This window comes from Malus sylvestris, chromosome 7 (genome assembly GCF_916048215.2).
Source record: "Malus sylvestris chromosome 7, drMalSylv7.2, whole genome shotgun sequence".
Lineage (NCBI taxonomy): Eukaryota > Viridiplantae > Streptophyta > Magnoliopsida > Rosales > Rosaceae > Malus > Malus sylvestris.
This window is the reverse complement of record NC_062266.1, coordinates 12,112,544-12,118,770: the sequence shown is the minus strand read 5'-3', so window position 1 is coordinate 12,118,770 and position 6,227 is coordinate 12,112,544. Positions and strand designations below refer to the sequence as shown.

Here is a 6,227-nt window from a genome sequence, read left to right as displayed (position 1 = left end):
ACGGGTAATCTTTGTAAGTTGGAGATTTTTCAAGGGGAAAAGAACTGCACTTGCATTTGCAAAGAAAACTTGGAGATCCTACGACTAGTTCGAGGTTTTTTTTTTTCCTTTCTTTTTTGACAAGGCGTTTTTGTATCTTCACTTTGATGACTTGTATTTGAATATGCGAGCATTTCATTTTAGCTTGTACTAGCAAGAGTGCCCGCGCGGTGCTGCGGGTTTTGAAACTATATAAAACATGTAGAAAGTTGTAAATATAAATTATAAGTCATAGTGCTTATATAAATCTATTTACAACCCTATCTAGAATAAGAAACAATGAATAGTGTTGAACTTATTTAATCTAATGGGTTTTGTTTCTTCACTTTGTTCCTCCTTTCTTCTGGTAGTGTGTTTTCATTTATCTGTTAGAAATTGAAAAAATAGAAGTTAATGTGAACAAATGACAGTTGGATTTGTTGAAGGATCATCTTGCTAAAGATCAGAACAATAAAAGGACTTACAGAAAGTTAAATAAAATGACTTACGCAGTTGAAAACTGTTGGCAGACCAGGTCCTGCATAGACGAAAACATTAGGCATTATTAACTAAACATGTTAAGTTTATGTCAAATTTTATATTATGTGTGTTTTGAACTATGTATGATAACGATGAGATAACAAAACATATGTGTGGTTTGAGCTATGGCCTTAAACCTTAAATACTGCATGAATCCAAGTTTTACAAATTATTCATATTCAAACCAATCAATTGAATTATGCTTAAACAAATTTGGTCTACAATGTTTAAAAAGTGAAAAAAAATTAAACTGTTTAAAAAGTGAAATATAAACCCTCATTTTGCATAATTGTTAACTTTGAAAAACGAATGCATAAATGGTCAGATGGTGTTTTAGAGAAAAGTTTCTCTATCTTGATATTCAACACACAAAATGTCAAATCTAAAGTATTTAGCAACTTAAAATGGCTTCTGGAATTGATTTGTTCAATGAGATAATGAGCGAAAGACATAAAAATAAGATCGTACTAAACTTTTTTGTGCATTCATTGGTTCATTGTTAAAAAGATTTGTAAAGATGAGAGATTTTTACCTAATTTTTTAGAAATGATGGTGGAGCAGTAGTTGTCGCAGTCTTAGTTATAATTTGATGGTAGAAACTTTTCTATGACAGTTCACATGCGGAACAAAGACTTAATAAGCATTTGACCAATGAGTGATCCAATTCAAGTTCAAGGGGTTAAACCTGCAACCAAAAACAATAACAAAGCAACCCATAAGGTTATGAAACTAATCCTATGTATTTGAAACTATATAACAAGGCAACACATAAAGTTAAGAAAAAGATAATCTAGTCGACAAATTTAAATTCAATTTTTATATTTCAATATATTTGTTTGTCAAACTCAGTGATCAAACTTTACATGCATGCTTTCCAAAAAGAAAAAAAATAAACAAAGAAGAATTGAAAGTACTGACCATTCCAAGCAAAAGAGAGCGAAAACTCATTTCGTAGGCCATCTCCAACCGAAGGGTCCAGAGGGCCAGAGGGCCGAAAATAGCCCTAAAACCGTCTCCAACCGAGGGCTAGGCCAGAGGGCTCTGGAATCTGGGAGGGCTCCACGGGATCGGAGAGGGCTGGAGGGCTGAAGGGCTGCTGCTTTTGGCCAGCCAGCCAGCCCCGGGCTGGCTTATTTTTTTTTTTAATGTTTTCTATTGCTGTCGGTTAAAACCGACAGCATTGAAGAGGTTTTTTTTTTTTTTTTTAATAGTTCTACTATTAGTGTCGGTTATAACCGACACTAATAGTTTGAAATGTTTTTGAATATAACGGCTAGTAGCCGTTGGATTATTAGGCCTCTTTTTTTTTTTTTTTTTAATGAATTTAAACTTCTTTTTTTCCCTTTTTTTTCCTTTTCATATGAATCAAATTTTGTTTCATATTTTTTTTCCTATAACTTCTATTTCACAAAATTTGTTTCATATTTTTTTTCAATTCTATTTTTTTCGTATAACTTCCTAGGCCATTTATACAACATTAAATTGTAGTTTTTAAATAATAAATTATGTTTGGCCCTATGGCCCTTTGGCCCTCGGTTGGAGACGGTTTTTTGTGACAGGGCTAAAACGAGCCCTTTGGCCCTCTGGCCCTCGGTTGGAGACGGAGGCAAATATGGCCCTGTACTGTTCATTAAAATATTAATATCTTGGGGAATCTTGGAGGGCCAGAGGGCTCAAACGAGCCCTCTGGCCAGCCTTCGGTTGGAGATGGCCTTAGTCTCCTCATTTGGGTAGTCGACTATACACTTCCTTCCAAGCCTTGTATATGTATCCAAAAAAGCATACATCAATAAGCAAACATCAAAACTTCATGAAAACTAACGAATATAAAAAAACAACGAATAAACAACAAAAGCAGAGAAAAGTAGTCACTTTCTTCATCCCAAGTAATTTCTTTTTTGGTACAAAGGAATTCCAAGTAATTCTAACGACATGGGTTCCAACATAATTAGAACACCAAGTTGCTGCATTACCTCTCTCTTTTTTGAATTATGCGCAAAAACACCATTGGTCTATATTATGCCAAAAATGTTTCATTAAATGCATTTATTTAAAAAGAAATCAACTGCACCGAGGAAAAACTAAATAAAAAAAATCACACCATTGTAAACCATAATTTGTAAATTCAGGAAAAAAAATGTGAAATTATAACCTGTGACAATAAGATCAGCTAACAAAACAAAAAAATTGATTTCAGCTTTTTATGGCATAATGTTAACATACGATAATGACAATAAATGTAAAAATTTAGAATGAACATCCCAGTTGGCGAAATATAGGCGAATCATCAAACTTTCCAAAATGCATGTGTAGAAGGATACAGATATCGCCTTCACCTTCATCTTGAATTTTAGTGAAACATAGTGCCTAACAATTGTGGCATAAATTAATTTTAAATTTTCCATCACTTGTAAATTGTAATTAAATAAAGTGAACGCACAGTAATCATATCCCAATCATAGAATTAAGGATTTTCAAATGTCATAATATTTAACAACTACTATGCATAGTTCTTAAAAAAAAAGGTATAAAACTAACATGTAATTACAACAGCTATGAGTATAAACTAATGAACATTTCCTTTAAAGACATAGTGTGGTATACATTTTGTCACATAACATCACTTGGGAAAGGGATTTAGTTTAGAGGCTAACCTTCCCATATCAAATCCATTCATACTGATCACCTGATGTTAAGAAAGTTTGACATTAAGAGTATATAATTCCATCAATTTAAGAAAGTTGGAATTCAATCATGTTAAATTCATAATTTTTTAACATGCATTTCCATCATAATAACCACTACATCATAATATTTTCACAACCATTAAATCAAAAGAGATATTATAGATTAATTACTCAATTCACCTTAACCATCAAATCCAACAAAAAAATCTTGATGTAACAAAGATAAAATAAAACAGGAAATTTAAAATTTCTAAAGCATATATGTCTCACAGGTCATAATGAAGAACCAATATGAATCAACATATTATGTGTATCCACAAAATTATTCCAACTTCAAATTTCATTGGCCTATATTAAGATGATAATCCTACAAACTCCCTTTGCCATGCTTTTTTGAAAAGTGATGAATTTGGTTTTGCAATGATATGTGGATTCTTGGGATATTTGAAATTAATTGGACCAGACCTTTTCAGTTATGTTGGTTCGTTTTTTGGTTTTCAAAACTTCTCTATATGTATGTATGTACGCATAGTAGAATGCAAACAGCATAACTATAGTTACTTAAAACCAACTCAATTTTTTGATATGATTACTAAAATTTGAAGCTTGGAAAAGAGAACCAACCTAACTCCAGAGGCATCAAATGTTTCCTTGGGAAATTGACCTACCTAACAGGAAAGTTCTAATTTAAGGAGGTCTGGATGGAGTAGATGGGTTACATTTAGAGATGTATAAGACTAACCTTTACAGAGCATCTATTAATCACTTCCAAAATGAGAAACACAAAATCTGAAACAGCACCTAAATCATATTAGGGTTGAGAATCTTTAATTTATTAGAATTAGGGATCCATTAATACAACTATGTCACACTCTAGTACTAATTTTTTTTATTTGGCTCATCAACCACAGACGGACTCATTGTATAGAAATATGTCTAAGACATAAATGAAAGGATCATAAACATGTTTGACAATGCTGATAAGCAAAGGGATCTTGCTGTCAAAATATAAAAGGTAGTTTAGACTTTTGCCAGATTGGAATCCTTCCGGCATTAATCTGAATCTCAGCATTCGAGAGGTACAAAAGATGCGTCAACTTCAATTAATAAATAATATTGAATTTAAGAGAGAGAAATAGTATTGAGATTAAGAGAGAGAAAGAGAGGAGAGAGAGGGGCAACAAATGGGTCTACTGAATTTGAAGAAATCTGAACTCAAAGTTTCCAACTTGAATACCTTCATTTCTAAATTTCTTCAAAGAAATTAGGACATATGTAAATCAAAATCGAATATAAATTTAAGTTCGAAATCGAACTCAATTGGAATCAGATCGAAAGAAAATCTAATAAACAATAGCGATTTGAGAAATCTAAATTTGAGAAATATACAGAGCACACACCTGAAGAAGTTATACCCTGTCTGAAAGTTCTTTGTGCAAATAGAAACTTGAAACTGCAAAGCAAAGAAAACCACGGCTTAAGAATGAAACATCACTCAAAATTTATATTAAAAAAACTTAAACATATAAAAAGTTAAAAACTACCTGTGGAGAAGAGTGCTAGCCCAATCCCCGATCCCTAAAACCGATCAGTAGATGAAAACCAAAGAAAAAATAACTGCAAACTAAGCAATAAACACAGGAAGCATCAAAACAAAGTAAATTCTTTTTCTTTCATTTAAAAAACAAAAACAAAACTCTTGACAAATCAAACCTACAAAGAATTGATATTTGGATCCTCAAAACCCTAACTGATAATCAACAATTAGATAACTAATTGAACAAAGCTGTTACACACATAGCAATTAAAAGAAGAACCTCTACACACGCATTATACTTGATCCCCATCTAAAATCATTAAACCCAGATCGTAAAATAATCAGAATTCGCTAGAAAAACCATAGCCATTATCATATATGCGAAAAAGCAATAAAATTGAAATCCCAAATTAAAAAAATCGAAAAACCCTAACTCGCAAATTCAAATTTTCATCTGGATAACATGCAATTCAAATAAAAATTAAAACTCTCCATCTGGGTTCCTTTGAATTCTACCAAACAATAATGAAATGCGAAATTAGGCATACCTATTAACTGCTGAACCGCTTAGATTATGGTTGCCGGTGTTGTCGGATGGCTAAAGCTTTTCTGGGTTCAGAGGAGAGAAGACCTTTGAGACCAAGGAGATTCATATGAGATTTAAGTTTAAAATGAAAATAAGTTGGGAGATTGGGAGATAAGGCTAAGAGGGAGATGGGGAGAGTAGGAGGCAGGCAGAGAAAAAACGGGTCGATGGTCTGAAACGGTGGGAAGCATCCAGAGAAAAGGAGGGTCGAGAGACTGAAACGGTGTGGGAAGGAAGAATCCAAAAATGAAGTAAAATACCAAAGACTAAAGCAGGGCTAAAGACGGAATCACACTGTATAATAAACAGTGATCACATAAACAAAGAAGGGCAAAAACGGAAGAACACTGGCGAATGAACAGTATAAAGGACACAAAGGGAATTAACCACAAAGTTAGGCGTTTAGTATATATATAATTTTTGTTTATGAAAATTTTTGGTATGTACAACATGTGTTTGTAAAAATGCTTGAATAAGTTTTTTCCCCTTTATGGGGCTTAAAATGCCAGTGTGGGTACAATCTTATTGCATTGGGTACATTTTGTTGTTCGCATATATGGGGACTGGAAAACCAACTTTTCAGTTTGGGTACAAAGTAGCTAATCAGGTAACCATCTCCTCCTAGTCTTCCTCATCTCCCCTCCCCTTCTATTTGAACGATTACGATTAAGCGACATCAACGTTTGTGTTAATTTTTTAATAGCTAGAAGAAGACAAAAAAACAATCTGTGAGAGGAAGGAAGAGTACCTACTCCAACAAATATTGATGCATTTGAATGCAAACATAATACCAGAAGAGCTTTGCAGTCTATGGGACTTAGGAAGGCCATGTATACCGTGGGTACATTTTTTTGTTAGT

At 33.1% G+C, this 6,227-nt stretch overlaps 2 long non-coding RNA genes across 3 annotated transcripts; both read right to left on the bottom strand.

Annotated features, from left to right (window-relative positions):
- On the bottom strand, positions 1–2,269 carry LOC126628265 (uncharacterized). The gene is made up of 4 exons (XR_007625334.1): positions 1,477–2,269; positions 1,091–1,243; positions 528–556; positions 1–404 (listed from the first exon to the last, which is right to left on the bottom strand). It is a non-coding gene; the product is annotated as an uncharacterized LOC126628265 (long non-coding RNA).
- A 474-nt stretch (positions 2,270–2,743) lies between these two features.
- On the bottom strand, positions 2,744–5,645 carry LOC126629755 (uncharacterized). Of its 2 annotated transcripts, XR_007625842.1 has the most exons (5): positions 5,331–5,645; positions 4,790–4,823; positions 4,661–4,698; positions 3,213–3,244; positions 2,744–2,925 (listed from the first exon to the last, which is right to left on the bottom strand). It is a non-coding gene; the product is annotated as an uncharacterized LOC126629755 (long non-coding RNA). The 2 variants fall into 2 exon arrangements; XR_007625843.1 differs by lacking the exon at positions 3,213–3,244.
- Positions 5,646–6,227: the final 582 nt, after the last annotated feature.